Source organism: Panicum hallii, chromosome 3 (assembly GCF_002211085.1).
Source record: "Panicum hallii strain FIL2 chromosome 3, PHallii_v3.1, whole genome shotgun sequence".
NCBI lineage: Eukaryota > Viridiplantae > Streptophyta > Magnoliopsida > Poales > Poaceae > Panicum > Panicum hallii.
In genome coordinates, this window is record NC_038044.1 from 43,995,827 (window position 1) to 44,023,211 (window position 27,385).

The window sequence follows — 27,385 nt, forward strand, 5'->3', positions numbered from 1 at the left end:
CCCCAAACTCATGTTTTGAGGCATTTTAGACCGTTTCATTACTGCACGGACTTCAGTGCAAAACAGGCCAAACTGGTGCGATTAATGCAATAGTTCATGCAACGAAGATACGTCGGAATTTTTCGCAACGAACGCACCCGATCCACCCTATTGTACTGAAACTCATGTATTGGGGCATTTCAGACCGTTTCATTACTACACAAACTTCGGTGCAAAACAGGCCGAACTTGTGCGATTAATGCAAAAGTTCGTGCAATGAAGTCGCATTGGAATTTATCGCAACGAACACACCCGATCCACCCTATTAGACTCAAACTCATGTTTTTGGGAGTTTCAGACCATTTCATTACTACACGAACTTCGGTGCAAAACAGGCCGAACTAGTGCAATTAATGCATTGGTTAGTGCAACAAACTCGTGTTGGAATTTGTCACAACGAACGCACCCTATCCACCCAATCAAACTCATGTTTTGGGGCGTTTCGGACTTCACAAGTTCGTGCAACGAAGTCGCATCGGAATTTTTCACAACGAACGCACCCAATCTACCCCATTGGACCCCAAACTCATGTTTTCGGATGTTTCGGACCGTTTCGTTACTTCACGAACTTCGGTAAAAAAACATGCCGAATTGGATCAATTAACACACAAGTTCGTGCACCGAGGTCGCGTCGAAACTTTTCGCAACAAACGCACCCGATCCACCTTATTGGACTCAAACTCAAGTTTTGCGGCGTTTCGAACTATTTCGTTACTGCACCAACTTCGGTGAAAAACAGGCCGAACTAGTGCGATTAGTGCACTAGTCCATGCAACGAAGTCGCGTCGGCACTTTTCGCAACGAACGCACCCGATCCACCCCATTGGACCCTAAAATTATTTTTTGTGGCGTTTCTGACCGTTTTCTTACTGCACGAACTTTGGTGCAAAACAGGCCGAACTAGGGCGATTAATGCATTAGTTCATGCAACGAAGTTATGTCGGATTTTGCACAACGAACGTACCCGATCCACCCTATTGGACTCAAACTCCTGTTTTGGGGCGTTTTAAACTATTTCGTTATTGCACAAACTTCGGTGCAAAATAGGCCGAACTGGTGCTACTAATGCATTAGTTCGTACAACAAAATCGCATTGGAATTTGTCACAACGAACACACCCGATCTACCCCATTGGACCCCAAACTCAAGTTTGGGGCCTTTCGGACTTTAGAAGCTCGTGCAACAAAGTCGCGTCGGAATTTTTCGCAACGAACGCACCCGATCTACCCCATTGGACCCCAAACTCATGTTTCAGGGCGTTTTGGACCATTCCGTTACTTGACGAACTTCAGAGCAAAACGTGCTGAACTGGTTCAATTAACACACAAATTTGTGCAACAAAGTCGCGTCGGAATTTTTCGGAATGAACACACGCGATCTACCCCATTAGACCTGAAGCTCATGTTTTTGGGCGTATCGGACCATTTCGTTACTGCACAAACTTTGAAGCAAAACGTGCCAAACTGGTGCAATTAACGCACAAGTTTGTGCAACGAAGTCGCTTCGGAATTGTTCACAACAAACGCACCCGATCCACCTTATTGGACTCAAACTCATATTTTGTGGCGTTTCAAACTGTTTCATTACTGCTCCAACTTCGGTGTAAAACGGGCCGATTTGGTGCGATTAGAGCATTGGTTCATGCAACAAAGTCGCATCGGAACTTTTAGCAGTGAAAGCACCCGATCCACCCCATTGGACCCCAAACTCATGTTTTGGGGCATTTTGGACCGTTTTGTTACTGCACGAACTTCATTGCAAAACAGGCCGAACTGGTGCGATTAATGCATTAGTTCATGCAACGAAGTTATGTCGGAATTTTCACAACGAACGCACCCGATCCACCCTATTGGACTCAAACTCCTATTTTGGGGCATTTCAAACTATTTTGTTATTGCATAAACTTCAGTGCGAAAAAGGCCGAATTGGTGCGACTAATGCATTACTTCGTGTTTTGGGGCGTTTTGGACTGCAGAAGTTCGTGCCACGAAGTCGTGTTGTAATTTTTCGCAACGAACGCACCCGATCTACCCCATTGGACCCGAAACACATGTTTTAGGGCATTTCAGACCGTTTCATTACTTCACGAACTTCAGTGCAAAACGTGCCAAACTGGTTCAATTAACGCACAAGTTTGTGCAATGAAGTTGCGTTGGAATTTTTTTGCAACGAACGCACCCGAGCTACCCCATTGGACCCCAAACTCATGTTTTGCGGCGTTTCGGACCATTTTGTTACTGCACGACTTTGGTGCAGAACGTGCCGAACTGGTTCTGTTAACGCACAAGTTCGTACAACGAAGTCGCGTCGGAATTTTTCGCAACAGACGCATCCGATCCACTCTATTGGACTCAAACTCATATTTTGTGGCGTTTCGAACCATTTCGTTACTGCACCAACTTCGGTGCAAAACAGGCCGAACTGGTGCGATTAGTGCATTAGTTCGTGCAACGAAGTCGCGTCGGAAACTTTTAGCAGCGAACGCACCAAATCCACCCCATTGGACCCCAAACCCATGTTTTGAGGCGTTTTGGACCATTTCATTACTGCACGAACATCAACGCAAAACACGCCGAACTGGTGCGATTAATGCATTACTTCATGCAACGAAGATATGCCGGAATTTGTTGCAACGAACGCACCCAATCCACCCTATTGGACTCAAACTAATGTTTTGGGGCATTTCAGACCGTTTCGTTTCTGCACAAACTTCGGTGCAAAATAGGCCGAACTGGTGCGACAAATGCATTAGTTCGTGTTTTGGGGCATTTCGGACTTCAGAAGTTCGTGCCACGAAGTCGCGTTGGAATTTGTCGCAACGAACGCACCCGATCCACCCTATTGGACTGAAACTCATATTTTTGGGCGTTTCAGACCATTTCATTACTACATGAACATCGGTGCAAAATAGACCGAACTGGTGCGATTAATGCATTAGTTTGAGCAACATAGTCGCGTTGGAATTTCTCACAACGAACGCACCCGATCCACCTTATTGGACTCAAACACATGTCTTGCGGCGCTTCAGACCGTTTCGTTCATGCAATGAAGTCGCCTTGGAATTTGTCGCAACGAACACACCCGATCCACCCTATTGGACTCAGACTCATGTTTTTTGGAGTTTTAAACCATTTCATTACTGCACGAACTTCAATGCAAAACAGGCCGCACTGGTGCGGTTAATGTATTGGTTAGTGCAACGAAGTCATGTTGGAATTTGTCACAACGACCGCACCCGATCCACCCAATCAAACTCATGTTTTGGGGCGTTTCGGACTTCACAAGTTCGTGCAACAAAGTTGCCTCAGAATTTTTCGCAACGAACGCACCTGATCTACCCCATTGGACCCCAAACTGTTGTTTTAGGGCGTTTTGGACTATTTTATTACTGCACGAACTTCGGAGCAAAATGTGCCGAACTGGTTCAATTAACGCACAAGTTCGTGCAACGAAGTCGCGTTGAAATTTCTCGCAACAAATGCACCCCATCCACCCTATTGGACTCAAACTCAAGTTTTGTAGTGTTTCAAACCGTTTCGTTACTGCACCAACTTCGGTGCAAAACGGGCCGAACTGGTGCGATTAGTGCATTAGTTCGTGCAACGAAGTCGCTTCGGAACTTTTCGCAACGAACGCACCTGATCCACCCCATTGGACCCAAACCCATATTTTGGGGCGTTTTGAACTATTTCGTTACTGCACAAACTTCATCGCAAAACAGGCCGAACTGGTGCAATTAATGCATTAGTTCATGCAATGAAGACATGTCGGAATTTTTCGCAAAACGAGCTGATCCACCCTATTGGACTCAAACTCATGTTTTGGGGCGTTTCAGACCGTTTCATTATTGCACAAACTTTGGTACAAAACAGGCTGAACTGGTGTGATTAATGCATTAGTTCGTGCAACGAAGTTGCGTTGGAATTTGTCGCAACGAACGCACCCAATCCACCCTATTGGACTCACACTCATATTTTTGGCTGTTTCGTACCGTTTCATAACTGCACGTACTTTGGTGCAAAATAGGCTGAACTGGTGCGATTAATGCATTAGTTTGTGCAACGAAGTTGTGTTGGATTTGTCCCAACGAATGCACCCGATCCACCCTATTGGACTCAAACTCATATTTTGGGGCGTTTTAGACTTCACAAGTTCGTGCAACGAAGTCGCGTTGGAATTTTTCACAACAACGCACCCGATCTACCCCATTGGACACCAAACAAATGTTTTAGGGCATTTCAGACCATTTCGTTACTGCACGAAGTTTAGTGCAAAACGTGCCAAATTAGTTCAATTAACTCACAAGTTCGTGCAACGAAGTCGCGTCAAAATTACTCGCAACAAATGCACCTGATCCACCCTATTGGACTCAAACTCAAGTTTTGTGACGTTTCAAACCGTTTCGTTGCTGCACCAACTTTGGTGAAAAATGGGCCGAACTAGTGCGATTAGTGCATTAGTCCGTGCAACGAAGCCGTGTCGAAACTTTTCGCAACGAACGCACCAGATCCACCCCATTGGACCCCAAACTCATGTTTTGGGGCGTTTTGAACCATTTTGTTACTGCACGAACTTCGGTGCAAAACAGGCCGAACTGGTGCAATTAATGCATTAGTTCATGCAACGAAGTTATGTCGGAATTTTCCGCAACAAACGCACCCGACAAACCCTATTGGACTCAAACGAATGTTTTGGGGCATTTCAGACCGTTTTGTTACTGCACAAACTTCAGCGCAAACCAGGCCAACTGGTGTGATTAATGCATTAGTTCATGCAACGAAGTCGCATTGGACTTTGTCGCAATGAACGCACCCGATCCACCCTATTGGATTCAAACGCATGTTTTGGGGCATTTCGGACTTCACAAGTTCGTGCAACGAAGTCGCATCGGAACTTTTCGCAACGAACGCGCCCAATCCACCCCATTGGACTCCAAACTCATGTTTTGGGGCGTTTGGACCATTTCGCTACTGCACGAACTTCGGCGCAAAATAGGCCGAACTGGTGCGATTAATGCATTAGTTCATGCAACGAAGTTATATCAAAATTTTTCGCAACGAACGCACCCAATCCTCCATATTGGACTCAGACTCATGTTTTGGGGCATTTCAGATCATTTCTTTACTGGACAAACTTTGGTGCAAAACAGGCCGGACTGGTGCGATTAATGCATTAGTTCGTGCAACGAAATCGTGTTGGAATTTGTCACAATGAACGCACCTGATCCACCCTATTGGACTCAAACTCATGTTTTGGGGCGTTTCTGACCGTTTCATTACTGCACGAACTTCGGTGCAAAACAGGCCGAAGTGGTGCCATCAATGCATGTCACACCCGATTTATAAGAACATAAATCGAGCAATCATATATGCGCCAGGATTAAGTCACGCATATATACAACAGAATCATCAAGATATCACAACACGTATCTCAAAATAAGAGTGTATAAATTATAAATGAATATCTTTATTACAACTGAATCAAGAATCAGTTCAAGGGATGCAGAAGGGTAAAATAAATACATGCAGAATAGGGCGCCACAGGGATGTCGGCTGGGAGACAACGCATAGAAATCGTCAAGTCCGCTGATGTAGTCCTCCACGTTGCCTGGTACTGAGCAGCAGTCGAAGATATCCCAAAGAGAACAGAAGGGTAGAGGAGACAAGTGTGAGTACACAACTTGTACTCAACAAGTATAACACGAATTATGAGGCTCTAAAGTTAGCTGACTCAACTGACTAAGCTTTTAATCTTGGCAGATTTTATTAAGGCTATTTACTACAAGTGGATGAATTACCATAACCCAAGTTACATAATAATTAAACAAAATTAACCATGAGTCTACTGAAAACCAAGCCAAAACCACCAAAGGTAAACCCCACTAATCAGACGGAGGATCTGGGCTGCTCATGACCGTGAGCATGGCTAGTATACCAGTTTTACACTCTCGAGAGGTTGCACAACTTTACCCACAAGTTGTGAGCTACGCTAGTTATTCATCACACTTCCTTAGGTGAGATGACTAGCGAGCGCACTACGAGACCTTTACAAAGAATCACATTAGTAAGGTGTAACCGCTAAGGTTTCTAGATCAGCAACAATGGGGCCCACCTCACGGGGGTACAAGCACACAGCACAGACCAAGCCGCAGGAGCAGGGACCATTGAAGCTTACCACCCCTCTTGCCCCGCAGGTAAGTTACTCCCAAACCATAATGACCTAATTAGTAAGTCAAGACCGTCCTATTCCAGTCTTGTGGTTGCGCGGTTGTCCCAGGTTGTCGCTCTATGAACCGGTCCTTATGGAGAGTGGCCAACCAAGCACTAAGCACCATACTAGCCCCCTAAACCATGTTTCTACAAAATCATATTTTAACAAGACGTGAGCCGCTCAAGCACACATTACAGAGGGCCACTCTCAGAATCAAGTTGCATATACCATTAATCAAATTAATTACAAAGGACCATTATATGTGAGAGCGCAGCACCTAGCACAACTAACCAAGATGCAACCCAAGGTATTTATAGAAAGGATAAAAGTGGCTAGGAAATTTTTATAGCCATACAGAATTAAAATGTAGTACGAAATTGTATTTAAAAGTGATAGGATATTCATGTTATACTTGCCTTCCTCAAGGTTCTCCTACTGCTGCTCAAAAGGCTCTGAAGAAAGTGGCTCCTGGTACTCCTCCGATGGCTCAACGTCTACTCATGATCGAAACGCCAACACATGGTCCACACATGCACATACATACAAATAATGGCAAAACATAAGAAACAGTACAACAATACAGTAAACCAGCACACAAAACTAAGCTAAAATTTTTCTACGCATTACAACGATCGCGTGAGCGCGAAAACCACCTAAAACGGAGCTAAGACGCGAAAACTAGGGTTAAAACAAGGTCCAGGGGCTTTTCTATAAGAAAATAGGAGGTTCTAAGGGGTCCTGCGCAAAAACTAGGGACTTAAACCTAATTAAAGGTTAGACCTAGGGTCTAACACGCAAAAACACTGGGGATGGACAGCGGGTTCTATTTCTAAAGAATCCAGGGGTCTAAACACTAAAGACCGGACTGCGGGTTGATTTCGAGAAAACCCAGGGGCTCTTTAACAAAATAGCCAGGCCGAACCGGTACGCGTCGATCTGATCTGCTGGATCACGATCGGGTGGCATGGGTCTGCTCAGTCACGATCTAATCCTGGCCGCTCGTTACAGATCGGGCGCTCGGGGGGTATGGGCTGCAGGGGTGGCGGCGCGCGGCTCGGCTCACCGGACTTCGCCCTAAACGGCGCTCCGGCGGTCAAAACTACTCGAGCTCGGGTCTGGAAGGTTCACCGCAGCATGCGTGATCCACCTGGGGCTACTACGGGGCTCGGGGAGGTCTCAGGCGGCGCGCACGACGACGGGGGCAGATCGGCACGGCGGCGCATCGCCGGCGCGCGCGTTCCGGCTACAAGAGCGAGCCTTGGTCCATGAAATCTAGCGCAAGATGACCAGGAGGATGATGTGGTGCTCACCGAGGGCTTGAACGGGCCAAAGAAGCAGCGCAGGCTGGCCGGCGACGAGGGCTGAGTGGCAGGGATGGGCGGCGCTCGCAGGGAGAACTGATGTAGGCGTCTCCGGGCTTCTGGTCACCGTGGGTTGACTCGTGGAGAACCTGCGAAAGTTCTACGGGGGTTAGGGAGGTCCGGGGATCACCGGCGGCGAGCAATCGCAAGGGCGGAGCAGGATACCGGCGGCAGTCCTCAGGCTCGATTCCGGCGTGGCAGGGCTCGGGGTCGAGAATGGAAGCCTCGGGAAGCTTCCTGGCGGCGAGGCAGAGCTGCTGCGGGTCATGGCCAGAGCTGGGGTGCACCGGAGCGACGGGTGCACGGCGGCGCAGAGGCTCGGTGCGGTGGAGCAGAACGGGGTAGCGGCGCTAGGGTTTCGGGCGGCTGCAGGGTAGGAGATGAGGTGCAGGGGGTCCACGGGAGCCAGATAAAGGCCGGGCCGGGGATCTCGGCGTGCGGGCCTGGCGCTAGGGCTCGCCGGAGATTTCGGACGGCCGGTGCGTGGGGAGGAGGAAAGAGAGGAGAGGGGAGGCTCTGATGTGTGGGGTCGCTGTGCCAGAGAGAGGGAGGAAGGGGAGAGCAGGCTGGCTGCTGGGCCGAGCGCGGCGAGCTGGGTCGCGGGAGGGAAGGGAGAGGGGAGTGGGAGATGGGCCGCCGTGGAAAGGGGCCGGCCCAAGAGGGAAGAGGGGGAAGTTGAGCTGCAGGAGGGAAGGGATGGGCTGCCGGGCTGACTTCTCTTTTCTCTCTCCTTTTCTTTTTCTTTTCTACTCCTTTTGAAGCTCAAATCTATTTGAATTCAAATGACCTTTTGAATTCAAACCCTGTGCACTCATTCCAATAAAACATATGCACCGGCATGAATGCACAATCATGTTGTCCCTAAAATAAATTTTAATTCTTTGTATAATTTAATTAGGTTAATGCAAACTGAACACAATAAATCCTTAGAAAATTAATGGAGCCAAATTAAATCCATTATAAGTCTTGGAAATTTTACATTAGGGTGTTACAAACCTACCCCCCTTACAGGAATCTCGTCCCGAGATTCGGATAGGCTAGCTAGCAAAGAGATCGGGATATGTCTTCCTCAGCTCATCTTCTCGCTCCCAGGTAGCCTCATCCTCCGTGTGATGACTCCACTGAACACGGCACATCTTGAACTTCTTGTTTCTGGTAACTCTCTCAGATGTCTCCAGAATCTTCACCGGATGCTCGGTGTAAGTCAGGTCCTCCTGCACATCCAGCCCTTCTAGCGGTGCTTGTTCTTCTGGCACTCTCAAGCACTTCTTCAGCTGGGATACATGGAACACATCATGCACTCCTGAGAGGTTGGGAGGCAACTCCAAGCAGTATGCTACCTCACCTTTCCGTTCCAACACCTTGAATGGACTGATGTATCGAGGGGCTAGCTTCCCTCTCACGTTAAACCTGCGGATTCCTCTCATCGGCGAGACCTTCAGGTACACATGATCACCTACTGCAAAGGTCAGATCTCGATGACGAACATCCGTGTAGCTCTTTTGACGAGTCTGTGCGACCCTCAGGTTCTCTCGCACTTGCTGAACCAGTTGTTCTGCCTCCTCAACAATATCCGGACGAAATACTTGCCTCTCGCCAATCTGATCCCAATATAGCGGAGTTCTGCACTTCCGACCGTACAAAGCCTCGAAGGGAGACTTCTTCAGACTGGCCTGATAACTATTGTTATACGAGAACTCTGCAAACGGCAGGCATTTATCCCAGCTGGTACCATACTGAATAGCGCAGGCTCGAAGCATATCCTCCAACACTTGGTTGGTTCTCTCTGTCTGCCCATCTGTCTGAGGTTGATAAACGGTGCTGAAACGCAGCTTCGTATCCAATGAATCATGCAACTGCTCCCAAAACCGTGAAGTGAACTGAGATCCTCAGTCAGATATGATCTTCTTCGGAACACCATGCAGACAGACGATCCTGGAGATGTACAACTCTGCGAGTCTGGCACCAGAGTAAGTAGTGTTCACCGGGATGAAGTGGGCAACCTTCGTCAACCGATCCACTACTACCCATATGGAGTTGTACCCTTTCTGAGTACGAGGCAATCCAACGATGAAATCCATAGTGATCTCCTCCCATTTCCACTCTGGAATCTTCAATGGCTGCACTAGACCTGCTGGTCTCTGATGCTCTGCCTTGACACGCTGACAAGTGTCACAGATAGCCACGTACTCCGCAACAGAACGCTTCATTCCATACCACCAGAATCGTTCCTTGAGGTCATAATACATCTTCGTGCTGCCCGGATGAATGGAATACGCTGTATCATGAGCCTCACTCAAGATCAGCTTCCTGAGATCCTCTACATCCGGCACACATATCCGACCCTTGTACCACAAGGTACCCTGATCATCCTCTCTGAAATGAGGTGCTTTGCCAATCTTGATCAGTTCACGGATCTCCTGCAGCTTCTTATCATCTTTCTGATGCTGCCTGATCTCTGCCTCTAGAGTAGGTTCTGCCTCGAATGATGTACCCGAGGTGTGATGCAAGAAACCCAAACTCAACTTCTCAAATTCCTCGCATAATTCCTGAGGCATCTGAAAAGCCACGGCTATGTTAACATAGCTCTTCCTGCTCAGAGCATCTGCTACAACTTTGGCCTTGCCCGGATGATAGTGAATCTTCAGGTCATAATCCTTGACCAACTCTAGCCATCTTCTCTGCCGCATGTTCAGCTCACTCTGAGTGAAAATGTACTTGAGGCTCTTATGATCGGTGTAAATGTCACACTCTGCCCAAACAAGTAATGCCTCCATATCTTCAGAGCATGCACAACTGCAGCTAACTCCAGATCATGAGTGGGATAATTCAGCTCGTGCCGGCGCAACTACCGTGAAGCATAAGCTATCACTCTGCCTTCCTGCATCAGAACGCAACCAAGACCATCCCTCGAAGCATCACAATACACTGTGAACCTCTTGCTCTGGTCTAGCAGAGTAAGGACTGGCGCCATAGTCAACCTCTTCTTCAGCTCCTCGAAGGCCTTCTGACGCTCATCAGTCCAAGAGAAATCCACACCCTTCTCTAGCAAGGAAGTCAAAGGCTTCACAATCTTGGAGAAATTCTCAATGAACCTCCGATAATATCCTGCTTAGCCTAGACAAGAGCAGACTTCCTTCATTATCTGCGGTACCACCCAGTCAAGCACATCCTTCACCTTGCCGGGGTCCACAGCAATACCTCCGTTGGAGATGACATGACCGAGGAATGGAACCTCCTCAATCCAGAATTCACACTTGCTGAGCTTGGCATACAGCTTGTGCTCTCTAAGCCTCTGCAACACGAGCCTCAGATGCTTCCCATGCTCTGCCTCTGACTTGGAATATACCAGGATATCATCAATGAATATCAGCACAAAGGTGTCCAGATAATCCATGAAAACTTTGTTCATCAGATGCATGAAGAAAGCCGGAGCATTGGTCAAGCCAAAGGACATGACCGTATACTCGTATAGCCCGTACTTGCAGGTGAATGTCGTCTTCAGGATATCCTCGGGACGAATCTTCAGCTGGTGATAACCCGAACGCAGATCAATCTTCGAGAATACACAAGCACCCTGAAGCTGATCAAAGAGATCCTCAATGCGGGGCAATGGATGCTTGTTCTTGATGGTGACTGCATTCAGATCCCGATAATCGACGCACATTTTCTTCGCGCCATCCTTCTTCTCTACAAGCAATACAGGGAAAGCCCAAGGAGAGAAACTACGACGGATATAACCCTTGGCTAGCAACTCGTCGACAGTCTTCTTAACTTCCTCATGCTCAACGGGTGCCATACGATAAGGCCGTTTAGCAATAGGAGCTGCGCCAGGCAAGAGATCAATAGAAAACTCAATATCGCGATTAGGCGGCATACCTGGCAAATCATCAGGAAAGACATCCGGGAATTCAGACACCACGCGAATACCATCCGTGGGTCTAGCCTCCATCTGGCAAAGAAATCCAGAAGGCTCCGAAGCACTGACTGTGACATCCTGTCCATCCGGTGCTGACAAGTGGACAGTCCTCTGAGCACAATCAATCCTGACACCCCATCTAACAAGGGTCTCCATTCCCAAGATCACATCGATACCCTTGGTGTTTAGCACCATCAGATTTGCACTGAACTCTACCCCCTTATGACAACACTGACTCTGGGACAGAAGATATGAGACCTCAACTGCCCTCCCGGTGATGATACTAACATGCCCTCTTTAATGTGCTAGTATGAATGCCATGATGCTCGACAAAAGACCGAGTAATGAAGGAATGCGTAGCACCAGTATCAAAAAGCACTGTAGCAGGGTGGGTATTGACCATGAACGTACCAATAACCACGTTGGGAGCCTCGGCCGCAGATTCGGCCGTCACGTGGTTCACCCTGCCCTGGGATGGCGCCTTGGGCTAAGCTGGGCGTCCCTGTTGTCCAAGCTGCGCCTTCTGGGGACAAACGTTGGCGTAGTGTCCCTGCTCGCCGTAGTGATAGCACGCCCGTGGGAATGCTAGAGCCTGCTGTCCGGCAGGAGGAGTAGGCACTCCCTGTCGTGGAGCTGGTGGAGCTGGTGGAGCAGAGCATGCCGGAGGCGCTGGAAGCCTCTGGCCCTATCTCGCCTGCTGCTGCTGAGGACGAGGCTGGTACTGCTGCTATCGCTGCTGGTACGACTGGATCTGCCTCTGCTGCTGCGGGTGCTGGTACCGAGGCCGAGTGTTGCTGCCAGACGCAGCAGGAGCCATCTTCCTCTTCTTGTCCTCAATCTCCCGGCGTTTGCGCTCAGTGTTGAGGGCAGAGTCAACCAGATGGTTGAAGTTGTCGAAGCGGTGATTCATGAGCGCGTACTTCAGGTGATCATCCAGCCCTTCCCTGAAGCGCTCCTGCTTATCGCCAACATTGGTGACCTCAGCGGGGGTGTAGCGAGCGAGCTGGAGGAAACAATCACGGTACTCGATCACCGTCATAGCTCCCTGAAATGATAAGCACCGAAAAAAGAGAATGGAAATTACTCAGCATTTCCAGTTTCACGAAGATAAACAAGGGTGGGCTTGCGCTCAAAAAGGAATTGCGGAAAGATTTTACTCTAATTTACCTTCTTAAGTGCAAGGAACTCCTTGTGCTTCATCTTCATCACTCCGGCAGGGATGTGGTGGTTTCTGAAACGCTCCCGGAACTGGACCCAAGTGAGGGCGTCACGGTCCCGAGCTGGGTAGGACTCCCACCAATCGAGAGCTGAGCCTCGCAGCTGCCCTACTGCGTATAGAACTCGCTCCCTATCGTCGCACTAAGCGACATCCAACTGGCGTTCCACCGAATGAAGCCAGTCATCAGCTTGGAGTGGATCAGCCGCATGAGAGAACGTCGGCGGGTGACCCCTCAGAAAGTCCGCACGCCTGTCGCGGGGCTGCTGCGGTGGAGGAGGTGGCGGCTGAGCGTGGATCTGCTGCAACGTCTGAACAGTGTTGTTCAGGGTGGCCATCATTTGCATCTGGAGCTGGAAGAACTGCCCCGGAGTCAGAGGTGGAGGCATCGGCAGCGGCTGGTCAGTACCCTGGTTGTTCTGCCCCTGCTGGCCAGAACCGGTGCCGGTGCTCCTGGTGTTCACCATCTGTTTGCAGCAGAACGAAATTTATAAGAGATAGATATTAGGATAAGTAGAGAGTAAAGAGTGTACAGTTTTACCCTCCCAACGGTCTACCTCAATTTTTTTTACTTAATTCAAGTTTGCATTAAGTTGCTTTACATCAGCAAGTTCAACTTCTAAACTATGCAATCAACCAAAAATCCAAATCAAACATTTTGCACAATCACAAACACTCAATATCCACATCTTTAGCCGAGTTTATCACTCCACTCGACTAAAGCAAACAGGCACTCTAGCGTATTTTTCTTTGCAGGGCATCCTAGGCTTATGAGGACATGCAGAAAATTGTGGGCCAACGTCTATGGAAGATAGACTAGTTCTCGGAAAATACAGAGAGGGTTAGCAAATCAAGGTTTAGAGCTCAAGGAATAGAATCAGAAATGAATGTGTGAGTTTTGTGGAAGCAAGGTAAGAGAAAGGAAATCTCTAAACTCGACCATTTCTACCTAGGCTTCGTCCTACAGTCAACCTGGCTCTGATACCAATTCTGTCACACCCGATTTATAAGAACATAAATCGAGCAATCATATATGCGCCAGGATCAAGTCACGCATATATACAATAGAATCATCAAGATATCACAACACATATCTCGAAATAAGAGCGTATAAATTATAAATGAATATCTTTATTACAACTGAATCAAGAATCAGTTCAAGGGATACGGAAGCGTAAAATAGATACATACAGAACAGGGCGCCACAGGGACGTTGGCTGGGAGACAACGCCTAGAAATCATCAAGTCCGCTGATGTAGTCCTCCATGTTGCCTGGTACTGAGCAGCAATCGAAGATATCCCAAAGAGAACAGAAGGGTAAAGGAGACAAGTGTGAGTACACAACTTGTACTCAACAAGTATAACACGAATTATGAGGCTCTAAAATTAGCTGACTCAACTGCATTAGCTTTTAATCTTGGCAGATTTTATTAAGCTATTTACTACAAGTGGATGAATTACCATAACCCAAGTTACATAATAATTAAACAAAATTAACCATGAGTCTACTGAAAACCAAGCCAAAACCACCAAAGGTAAACCCCACTAATCAGACGGAGGATCTGGGCCGCTCATGACCGTGAGCACAGCTAGTATACCAGTTTTACACTCTCGAGAGGTTGCACAACTTTACCCACAAGTCGTCAGCTACGCTAGTTGTTCATCACACTTCCTTAGGTGAGATGACTAGTGAGCGCACTACGAGACTTTTACAAAGAATCACGTTAGTAAGGTGTAACCGCTAAGGTTTCTAGATCAGCAACGATGGGGCCCACCTCACGGGGGTACAAGCACACAGCACAGACCAAGCCGCAGGAGCAGGGACCATTGAAGCTTACCACCCCTCTTGCCCCGCAGGTAAGTTACTCCCAAACCAAAATGACCTAATTAGTAAGTCAAGACCGTCCCATTCCAGTCTTGTGGTTGCGCGGTTGTCCCAGGTTGTCGCTCTATGAACCGGTCCTTATGGAGAGTGGCCAACCAAGCACTAAGCACCATGCTGGCCTCCTAAACCATGTTTCTACAAAAACATATTTTAACGAGACGTGAGCCGCTCAAGCACACAGCACAGAGGGCCACTCTCGGAATCAAGTTGCATATACCATTAATCAAATTAATTAAAAAGGACCATTATATGTGAGAGTGCAGCACCTAGCACAACTAACCAAGATGCAACCCAAGGTATTTATATAAAGGATAAAAGTGGCTAGGAAATTTTTATAGCCATACAGAATTAAAATGTAGTATGAAATTGTATTTAAAAGTGATAGGATATTCATGTTATACTTGCCTTCCTCAAGGTTCTCCTGCTGCTGCTCAAAGGGCTCTGAAGAAAGTGGCTCCTGGTACTCCTCCGATGGCTCAACGTCTACTCATGATCGCAACGCCAACACATGGTCCACACATGCACATACATACAAATAATGGCAAAAGATAAGAAACAGTACAACAATATAGTAAAACAGCATACAAAACTAAGCTAAAATTATTCTACGCGTTACAACGATCGCGTGAGCGTGAAACCCACCAAAAACGGAGCTAAGACGCGAAAACTAGGGTTAAAACAAGGTCCAGGGGCTTTTCTATAAGAAAACAGGAGGTTCTAAGGGGTCCTGCGCAAAAACTAGGGACTTAAACCTAATTAAAGGTTAGACCTAGGGTCTAACACGCAAAACACCGGGGATGGATGGCGGGTTCTATTTCAAAAGAATCCAGGGGTCTAAACACTAAAGACTAGGCTGATCTGCAAATACTTTTGAACGGCGCCGGACTGCGGGTTGATTTCGAGAAAACCTAGGGGCTCTTTAACAAAATAGCCAGGCCGAACCGGTACACGTCGATCTGATCCGCTGGATCACGATCGGGTGGCCTGGGTCTGCTCAGTCACGATCTAATCCTGGCCGTTCGTTACAGATCGGGCGCTCAGGGGGTTTGGGCTGCAGGGGTGGCGGCGCTGGGTCGCCGGAGATCATCTTCCGCGGCGGCGCGCGGCTCAGCTCACCGGACTTCGCCCTAAACGGCGCTCCGGGGGTCAAAACTACTTGAGCTCGGGTCTGGAAGGTTCAGCGCAGCATGCGTGATCCACCTGGGGCTACTGCGGGGCTCGGAGAGGGCTCAGGCGGCGCGCACGACGATGGGGGCGGATCGGCACGGCGGCGCATCGCCGGCGCGCGCGTTCCGGCTACAAGAGCGAGCCTTGGTCCATGAAATCTAGCGCAAGACGACCAGGAGGATGATGTGGTGCTCACCGAGGGCTTGAACGGGCCAAAGAAGCAGCGCAGGCTGGCCAACGACGAGGGCCGAGCGGCGGGGATGGGCGGCGCTCGCGGGGAGAACTGATGTAGGCGTCTCCGGGCTTCTAGTCACTGTGGGTCGACTCGTGGAGATCCTGTGAAGGTTCTACGGGGGTTAGGGAGGTCCGGGGATCACCGGCGGCGAGCAATCGCAAGGGCGGAGCAGGATACCGGCGGCGGTCCTCGGGCTCGATTCCGGCGTGGCAGGGCTCGGGTTTGAGAGTGGAAGCCTCGGGAAGCTTCCTGGCGGCAAGGCGGAGCTGCTGCGGGTCTTGGCCGGAGCTGGGGTGCACCGGAGCGACGGGTGCGCGGTGGCGTAGAGGCTCGGTGCGGCGGAGCAGAACGGGGCAGCGGCGCTAGGGTTTGGGGCGGCTGCAGGGTAGGAGATGAGGTGCAGGGGGTCCACGGGAGCCAGATAAAGGCCGGGCCGGGGATCTCGGCGTGTGGGCCCGGCGCTAGGGCTCGCCGGAGATTTCGGGCGGCCGGTGCGCGGGGAGGAGGAAAGAGAGCAAAGGCGCTGACGTGTGGGGTCGCTGTGCCAGAGAGAGAGGGAGGAAGGGGAGAGCAGGCCGGCTGCTAGGCCGAGCGCGGCGAGCTAGGAGATGGGAGTGGGAGATGGGCCGCCGGGGAAAGGGGCCGGCCCAAGAGGGAAGAGGGGGAAGTTGGGCTACAGGAGGGAAGGGATGGGCTGTCGGGCTGACTTCTCTTTTCTCTCTCCTTTTCTTTTTCTTTTCTACTCCTTTTGAAGCTCAAATCTATTTGAATTCAAATGAACTTTTGAATTCAAACCCTGTGCACTCATTCCAATAAAACATATGCACCAGCATGAATGCACAATCATGTTGTTCCTAAAATAAATTTTAATTCTTTGTATAATTTAATTAGGTTAATGCAAACTGAACACAATAAATCCTTAGAAAATTAATGGAGCCAAATTAAATCCATTATAAATCTTGGAAATTTTACATTAGGGTGTTACAATGCATTAGTTCATGCAACGAAGTCGCGTTGGAATTTGTCACAATGAACGCACCCGATGGCATCGCATTTATCCTTTTTTTCTAAATCTTTTTTTAGAACCCATAGGTTCTCAATAGTGAAAGCCTTATTTTGGCTTTGTAGAATTGTGTCAACTAAGTAGTGGACACAGGCCTCTTCACCTTCTTTCGTAATGAGGTTAGTTGTTTGTTCTAAAAGTGGCATTTGAACGCCAAACTTCTTATTGCAAAAAAACCACAAGTGTTCTTTAAAGATTTTTATCTCTGTGTTTAATTTTTCCGGAGTCAATTTTTTCATAGTCGAAAGATAATCTTGTAGGTCGATTGCTTCTTTTGCTTCAGCCCGATGTCTTTTAACACCCTCATTCTTTTCCTTCCTATTCTTTAAATAACAGAACTTGACAAGCATTTCCTATTGATTTGGCCGGCGGGCCTAGACGTTTACTCTGTCTTTCCTTCTCGAGAGCCTAAAACCTCTAGAGTTTGCTCTTTCTCGATTCTCTTTCAACTGAAGATGACGATTGAAGGTACCGATGCAAATGATCAAATGGACCGTGGGTACTATACTAAGAGTAGTAACAACTATTCCTTCACAACTTCGCCCTTCGCACTTACCTTTCGTGGCGAACGGGTGCGTAACGCCTGGGAATCTGCCGAACTATTTGGGCCAAATCCTGAAGAAAGCTCAAAAGGCTGTTTGATGAGCCTACGTAGTATTAGGTAGTTGGTCAGGTAAAGGCTGACCAAGCCAATGATGCTTAGCTGGTCTTTTCAGATGATCAGCCACACTAGGACTGAGACATGGTCGTGGCACCGGGGAGGGAGTCTCAATCGATCTTTTCTAGGATTCCAACTCACACCACACACGAAGATTTCTCTATTGATAGAGTTAAGGGCTCGGCTCTCATTTTGGAAAGATTTGGCAGTATTTTCTTATGATGACCTGGCCGAGAGAGTGCGAAACATCGGTGTAAAAGATTGAGTGGGATGGTTATAGTAAGGGCGAACCAAGTGCTTGCGCGAAAAGCGAATCAATCAGAATGGAGACCCATATATATAGAAACAAAAAAAGAACCTTGATACCAAACCAGATCGAACAAGGGATCTTCTTGGAAATGGGAAGATCTAGGATAGGCGGCCAATCTCCTGGAAAGAGCGATGTGCATAGACCGGGTAAGTAGGGATGCAGCTCTGTGGACCACTCGTCAGGCCTGATAGGTGGTGGTATCACACCCTTCTCAAAGGAACCATACGTGAGATGCACCTCCAATAGGAGAGGAGCAGCTAAAGCTCTTCACGAAAGACCCGAGCTGCCCTAGTGCTTAACCCGAAGCTAGGCGCCCATCGCTTTAGTGGGTTTGTTAGAGCGCTTTGAAGAACTAAAAAAAATCAGCTTGTTGCTGACACTTCAGCATTTACAGAAGAGGAAGTCCAAGAACTTCTTCAACAATTTTAGAATACGGAGCGACGCCCCAGGAGCGGATTCCCCACGAGCAGGGGGACAGGAGATGGCCATCTCGAGGCACATCACGACCTACAGGCAACACCGGCGAGACCCGGGAAGGTAACCCGATTGGGAGTCAGAGGATCCATAGTACCCGCAGCCTCCCAGACTTCATATTCATCATTTTATAAAGAAATGGTAAGGGATCTCTTTTCTGCAACGGAAAAAAATCTACACAGCCTCCTACTACCGGGCAGCCTCTGAGTGAAAAAGAAAGCATATCTTTCAATTTCACTTCACAGTATCAGGAAAAGCACTTAAGCCTGGAGGAACTTCTAGACTTAACAAATGATATCTATGAAAAAAATCATAAAGGTAAAGTCGTCTTTCCTAGGGTTCAACTGGCCTTAGTCGCGCATTGGTGTGAGCGAGGCGCCAGAAGGTGCTTTCTCGTAGAATCATTTCATTGGGAAAGGAAGTCTGAGCTCCCTCATTTGTGCACTCTTCACCTGGAAAAAGCAAAAACAGTGGATACGTCCAAGAGAAATGTTACTAAATAACTCGTAAAAGGAGAAAAGCGAAGGTTATAGACTCATTTATCCGTCTACAAAGGGAAAGGTGTCAGTACGGAGTCACGTCAGCTGTGGATATATACTAGGCTAAGGAACGAAGTCTTAAAGTATTTACCAAGACTACACTAAGGAAGAAGTCAGCGAAAGTGAGCTCATAACTAAGAAAGTCGATATCAAAAATGAAACCCTTCCAAAATCAAAAGCAAAGAAGTCAAGGAACAAAGCTGCTTCTCTAATAGCCCTGTTGAATAGGAGGGCGAAGGCTTTTTCTAACTTTTTTATACAGAGGGGCTTCGACCTTCTTAGGAAGAGCCGTACGAGGTTGCTCACATACGGTTCGGGAGCGGCGTGAACTTCTACTGCTACCATGATTCCAATCCCTTCTCTTTTAAAAATAAAAAACTTCCTTCTTTTGTTCAAATCAATGTTATGACCAGAATATGGGGTTTCCTACTCGATCCATCCTTTAGCCAGCTTTACCTTAAAAATAGGGTTGCCTGCTGCTTTCCAAAGGTGCCTAAAGGATGGGACAGTCTGCATCGCTCTAGGCATAGTTTTCAGGAGGCGAGCGGGTCGAGATGTGAATGCCATTACCTTTGAGATCCAGCTAGAGATCTCTCAAGTGTGCAGTAATAGATCTTTAGAGATAGCCAAACTGATGAAGTCAGCCCAAGCAATGCCCAAAGAATCCCATTTCTTTCTTGGTTGGACTAACCCAACTGACAATTTCCGTCTTTCTGAATTGGGATAGTCAGATTCAGACTTTCTTTCGTATCAAAGTCAGTTCTTTCCTCATCTCGATCAGTCTATTCCCTGGTTATTTTGTAGGCACACATCTAGGGTATCCATATAGGGAGGGATCGCCCATACATAGTGTGAATGCCCATTGGCAATGTCGCAAGAGTTTTCTTGTTTCCTCGTGGGCAAAAAGCACACCAGCTGCGTGCGTTGCGTGATTCCACTGTGTTTTTTGCACTTGGCTGGGTGGACATTTGACCAGAAGATAACTTCGATTCGCCCGGCCAGCAGGCGGGCGACGTGCTTATCTTGTGTGACAACACTACAGAGCGAGTAGCTCTTCTAGTCGGGCAGCTGTGTGACAACACTCCCCCACTTGGAGTACCCTGGGTTTTCTTTATTGGAGCTGAGCTAACCAGCTGTGATATTCAGGTAATTAGAAATATAGACACTAGGTTCTAGTGTGAAAAGTGTATGTTTGCTATGGTGTATGTGTATAGCACAAAGGAATAGGGGTATAATTGTAATTCTGTAAAGTATAGGTCCTTAAGTGTTAATTGGATAAAATGGGAGATAGTACCAAAACCTAGGAAAAATATAACACTAGGTGTCAAATTTATATCACCATAGGAAAGAAAATGCAATAGATAGATTAAATCCTAAGAAAAATAAGTCTTTATGTGAAAGCAGGGACCTAAATATAATTAATGCAAAATTTTGGGTCCTCTTATGCAAATTATTGAAGTATAAGAGTAACTTTCAGAGTTTACTTAAGGGCTAAAATGCAAGAATACAAGTCATCATGACATCCCATGAAAACTTACAAATGTATCCAAAATTACATCAAATCCATCTTGGTAAGGACAAAAGTAATTCAAATTCTACTTTTATTCAAAATTTAACATGTAAAGCTATAAACTTTGAGTTTTTGAACTTGAGCCCTTAAACAATATTGTAGAGTTTGAAAAACTCTCCAACTTTCATTTTGGGAATTTCCTCATTAGACCTCTACATCAGCGGGAAATCTTTCTTTACCGAGAGGTCCCTGAAATTCTTGGAATTTCCAAACAGGTCCCCCGGACCCCTCCCTCTCTTCTTCTTCCTCAGGCACGTGCTCTGCTCTGCCCCCCTGCCGCCGGTGCAGAGCTTCACCCCTAGCCGCCGCTCTGCCGCCGCCGCCGCTCCACCTCCTGCTGGATCAACCTCCACGCGTCGTCCTCTCCTTTCCCCGGCCCACTTCCCCTCCCCTACTGCCCTCCCTTGTGCGCGCCACGCATTCCCGAGCCACCGCCAACCGCCACGCTCTCGCCGTCGTTGCCAGCTCCTGCTGGTACCCACAGTACCGCTCCTGGCCTTAACACACGCCCAACGGCCGCCCTGTGATCTTGCTTACCTGTTGCCGCCCTTCTTTTCCACAGCATTTTCCTTTCCCGAGCTCAACCCCCTCACCGGACCTCCGCCGCCCCTTCTGGCCAGCGTCGACAGCCGCCGCTACCGTCACTCCGCCCCAATCTAGTGCTCCCATAGCACCGCAGTGACCCACTGGTGCTCTACAGCCCATCCAATTTCATCCTCCCGCATCCGAGCCTCGTCTTCCACAGCTCTGGCTAGCTCGAGTTCCGCCGCCGCCTCCTGCTCACCGTGGGCAGCCCACTCCGAGCCCTCCCGCACCACAACAACACCTCAGGTAGACTCCTCTCGACCCCGTGGAGCTTTACGACCTCTCAATTGAATCCCTAGTGCACCACACCGGCTCCCCGACGAGTGCCGGCGATCTCCACCCGCCGCCGCTTTCTGTTCGCCGTGGAGCACCCTTCTCCGACCCCCCACGACCCCAATTGGTCCCACACCGAGCTTCCCTACACTGTCTAGAAGCTCCCCGACCTCTTCCTCACCACCCCTGACCACCAAAGCGCCGTTCCTGCCGTTCACCTTCGCCGCCGGCCGCACTGTCCTCGCCGTGCCGCTGTTACAAGCTACCCCGACCCGATCCCGACCGCCCCCAGATGCGCGAGAACTCAGTGACACTTCCCCACCCCTCCACCCTCGCCGCCGGCGATCGCCGTCGCCGGAACAGGCCGGTCAAACCCCTATCTCCCCCTCTGACCACGGCTAAGGACCACGGGTTGAAAGACTCAAAAACTTAGGGAGATGTCTGCAAAGCCAAGACACATATGAATAGTGCCAGAAGGACCCCCTTGTGTTATTTGTGCTGTCAACTTTGAAATTCCATATCAATTCAAGGAAAAATTATAAAAATGCAAACTAAAATTTGTTGGAATCCTCATTTTAAGATCTACAACTTTCCTTATAGTTTGACTTTCAGTTTCTAAGTAGTTTGTGCTCTAATTTAAATGTTAAGTTTAAGTAATTGTAGGCTAAGAAAATGCATAATAAATAGCAGAAAAACGGTGAAAATGTAAACTCAATTGTGCTAGTTTTGCTTTAACATGTAGGACTTAGGAAAAATAATTAACCTACTGTTTGTATAATAATTTCATAATGTGTAAGTTTAATTATGAATAATACCTATTTAACCTTATATATTTAATATATGTGGATTCAAATGTTCAAAAATCATGGGAATATTTTGAGGTATTGTTTTTGAATAATGTAACTCGTCCCTAAATTCTCAACCTAGGATCAGGTGTAAAATAACCAGAACAAAAAGAACATGCTATGACAATGTTATACTCTTATCTAAATAAAATAAGTCCATAGTTAAATAATAACCTAGGGTTAATATAAATAATTAGCAAAGCAGCTAAATAAAGCTATTAAATATAATTAGTTTAATATTTAAAACCAACTCAACATATTACCCCATGCCATTAATTAAATAATTAGGGTAACCAACCCTGTTGCTTAATGTAACTAGACAAAATTGTTAATACCCGATAAATGACTGCCCAATAGAGAAGTAAATGATATGTGTAGTAAGTAAAATATATTTTTGTTGGATTGCAACTTTATCGTGAAATGAAATAAAAGTATATGCATCCCTTAAGTTATAACTTTGCATATCAGGTAGACTCGACTACTCTCGCCGACGGTGATTACGAACTAATCCCGGAACAAGGAGTGGAATCAGCTGAAGACTCCAGGAACGCCGTCGAAGATCTAACTGAAGCTCCAAACCAAAGTTCGGAAAACTTTGACACTCCTGCCCCCAACCCCACGCAAGAAGGCAAGCCCCGGACATAACCCCTACTTTATTTACACTGCAACTTATATTATTTATATCTATCTATGCATTACGTTCATAGGAATTGTATGGAAAACCCTAGTTACATTTTTCTAGGAACCAATGTATTGAATACTAGCACTTGAGTTCGATTAGCCGCTATGCTAATAGGACCGGTAGAAGTCGGGTGATTTCCTGTCACTTGCGAGCTTTATAGGAGTTGCAATGTTTACATTCCTGCAACCACTATAAGGATGACGGACGGGATTTATGTGAGGTATCATGATTGAGATGATACCCCGCCTGTGTTGGTGAAATTGATAAGGTCGCAGTGTGTGGTAGCGGTGGTTAAGCGTTTGAAAGTACTAGCCACATGCCGCGAAATATGGTAAGCGGTAAGCCTAGTAACCAATCGGCCCGAGGAGTGGACATACCTCCCACCACTCGTATTTGGTTTTTCCTGTTACTTGATTCAACATGTGGGAATACGTGTTGCAGGGCAACCAGGAGTACGGTCGTGTAGTCGCTCTACAGACGTACGTCCTGCACATTGGATGTGCGTATGGTCCTGCAGTCGCTTGTGGTGGATCTGATCCACGAGTCGGAATGAAAGGCAAAAGGTTGCTTCGGAACAACCTCTGGATGTTCCAAGCGTGTGAGTTAGGTTTACCCTTGCAAGGTTGAAATTCGATTCAGGAGTCATCCGTTTCTCGCGGAAATTGAGACTGCTTGATCCCTTTACCACATAGAGTAACAAGAGCAACTTTGTGATTATCAAAGAGGATGTGTGGCTAAAGATTTTACCATGCTTGAATAGTTAGAGGTGCTTATCTAGAATGAATAATCACATAGAACTCAAAAGCTAAAAGTTGAAATTAAGGATCTACTCTTTGTTGCTTTTCAGCTAAAAACTTTACCCAAAACCCGAAAAGCCGTCATAAGTCTAGTTACATGGCTATATATACCATGAACGGGTAAGCCTTGCTGAGTATTAGAATACTCAGACTTGCATTATGACTTTTTGTTCAGGTAATCCCCTTGACGACCCTGCTCTGCCTATGCCATGGCCTTACCCGCTGCCCGATGGTTGGTCCGTGGAGTGGGACCCATCCTCGGCCAACACAGATCCCACCGAGTGATATCATGCCAGGGCTAGCATGATATCCGTACTGACGACGTGTACAGTATCCGTGTTTTAAACTCCGCTGCCATGACTTGAAACTTAAACTCTTTTGTAATAATTTCCATCAGTTGGAAACTGATGTTACTTTTAAACACTCATGTAATATACCTGCCTGTGATGGAAATATGATGGCATTTGTGTCTCTGAACTCGCCTTCGTGCGAGGTACCTTGTTTGATCCTGCATTCGGTGGTTTATCGGGACGTTACCCGACAGGCCAAGGGATTACACCGTTTAAAGTACGTTGGAGCCCTTGAGAGTGGACTTGCGTACTTGAGCCGGTGTAATTCAGGTTGGTTCTGCCACAAGTTCAAAGTCATATTTCTTTTGTTAAGAAGAAGATCCTAAAGGTTTCTTGATACCAGGGAGTACAGATCCATAATAGACATATCGAGATTATTGTGCATCAAGTAATAGCAAAAGTGTTGGTTTTAGAAAATGGGGTTTATGATGAGGACATCTCTCCTTTGCATACTTTAGGGTTAGGGTTTTGCTTAGATTCAATCTGTCATCGAACAGTGTCGCCGTTCATCGATTTGTGAGACTCCATCTCGTAATCAAGTCTGTTTGGTTGCATCTCTTGTTCTTCCTTGTGTTCTTGATTGCGCTTGCAGGGATAAGCCTTCGTGGCGAGGTCATTCGTGTGGCATAGGTGATAACCAATGGAGCTGTGGTGTAGTGATTGCGAGGTTCTATTCGTTCGGAGCCTTGGATCATCAACGTCGAGTTCTCCACCAATCAAGTTTACCGTACCTCTCGGAAGATTGGGACTCAACCTCTTATCAGTTTACATACAACCGGGACAAAGTGGTTTATGATTGAATCTCAGAGGCATTCTTACATTTGGTAGATCCAAGTCCATGGCCTATTTCGGGTTCACTCGGAGCTTTGGCAACCACTGTAGGAGGTGTGATGTACATGCACTCATTTCCAGGGGGTGCAGCACTTCTCAGTTTGGGACTTGGATCACTTTTTTGGGGGGTTAATCTTACCTTTTTTCCCATGCATTTCTTAGGGCTTTCGGGTACCATGTCACATTCCAGGTTAGGTAAGTATAGGTAGCCAAGGCGCAAGGTGTAAACAATCAGTCACGATTGGTTAAGGTATGGATGGGCTAGACCGAGAAATGTGACAGAGTTACTAGGAGGCGCGCTGCGGTATATTGTATATTGAACCGTACGGGTTGAGTCGAGGGAAGAATCTCATATATTTTTTATCCGTATAAAGGTTAGTTTAATTAAGTATATTTTTAAGTATAAAGTAAAGTGGTCGAGGGAAAGTATGAGGATTCTAATTTCATTCCATTGCTTTGTTAACCCTATTGGACTCAAACTCATGTTTTGGGGTGTTTCGGACATCACAAGTTCGTGCAACGAAGGCGCGTCGGAATTTTTCATGGCGAACGCACCCGATCTACCCCATTAGACCCCTAACTCATGTTTTAGGGCATTTCAGACCGTTTCGTTACTGCACCAACTTTGGTCCAAAATGTGCCGAACTGGTTCAATTAACGCACAAGTTCGTGCAACAGAGTCAAATCAGAATTTTTCGCAACAAACCACCGATCCACCCTATTAGACTCAAACTCAAGTTTTGTCGCGTTTCGAACCATTTCATTACTACACCAACTTCGATGCAAAACGGGCCAAACTGGTGCGATTAGTGCATTAGCTCGTGCAATGAAGTCGCGTCGGAACTTTTCCCAACGAACGCACCCGATCCACCCCATTGGACCCCAAACTCATGTTTTTGGGCGTTTTGGACCGTTTTGTTACTGCACGAACTTCGGTGCAAAACAGGCTGAACTGGTGCGGTTAATGCATTAGTTCATGCAACGAAGTTATGTCAGAATTTTTCGCAACGAATGCAACCAATCCATCATATTGGACTCAAACTTATGTTTTGGGGCGTTTCAGACCGTTTCGTTACTGCACATACTTCGGTGCAACATAGACCAAACTGGTGCGATTAATGCATTAGTTCGTGCAACAAAGTCGCATTGGAATTTATCGCAACGAATGCGCCCGATCCACTCTATTGGACTCAAACTCATGTTTTGGGGTGTTTCGGACTTCACAAGTTCGTGCAACGAAGTCGCGTCGGAATTTTTTGCAACGAACACACCCGATCTACCCCATTGGACCCGAAACTCATGTTTTAGGGCGTTTCGGACCATCTCGTTACTGCACGAACTTCGGTGCAAAACGTGCTGAACTGGTTCAATTAATGCACAAGTTCATGCAATGAAGTTGCGTCGGAATTTTCCGCCACAAATGCACCCGATCCACGCTATTGGACTCAAACTCATGTTCTAGGGCATTTTGAACTGTTACATTACTGCACCAACTTCATTGCAAAACGAGCTGAACTGGTGCGATTATGTATTAGTTCGTGCAACGAAGTCGCGTCGGAACTTTTCGCAACGAACGCACCCGATCCACCCCATTGGATTCCAAACTCATGTTTTGAGGCGCTTTGGACTGTTTTGTTACTCCACGAACTTCGGCGCAAAACAGGCCGAACTGGTGCGATTAATGTATTAGTTCATGCAACGAAGTTATGTCAGAATTTTTCGCAATGAATGCACCCGATCCACCCTATTGGACTCAAACTCATGTTTTGGGACATTTCAGACCGTTTCGTTATTGCACAAACTTCGGTGCAAAATGGGCCGAACTGGAGCGATTAATGTATTAGTTCGTGCAACGAAATCGCGGTAGAATTTGTCGCAATGAACGCACCCGATCCACCCTCTTGGACTCAAACTCATGTTTTGGGGCGTTTCAGGCCATTTCATTACTGCACAAACTTCGGTGCAAAACAGGTCGAAGTGGTGTGATTAATGCATTAATTTGTGCAACGAAGTCGCGTTGGAATTTGTCACAACGAACGCACCCAATACACCCTATTGGGGCGTTTCGGACTTCACAAGTTCGTGCAACGAAGTCGCGTTAGAATTTTTCGCAATGAACGCACCCAATCTACCCCATTGGATGCCAAACTCATGTTTTAGAGTGTTTCAGACCGTTTCGTTAGTGCACTAGCTTCGGTGCAAAATGTCCTGAATTAGTTCCATTAACGCACAAGTTCGTGCAACAAAGTCGCATCGAAATTTTTCTCAACAAATGCACCCGATCCACCCTATTGGACTCAAACTCAAGTTTTGTGGCATTTCGAACCGTTTCATTACTGCACCAACTTCGGTGCAAAACGGGCCGAACTAGTGCGA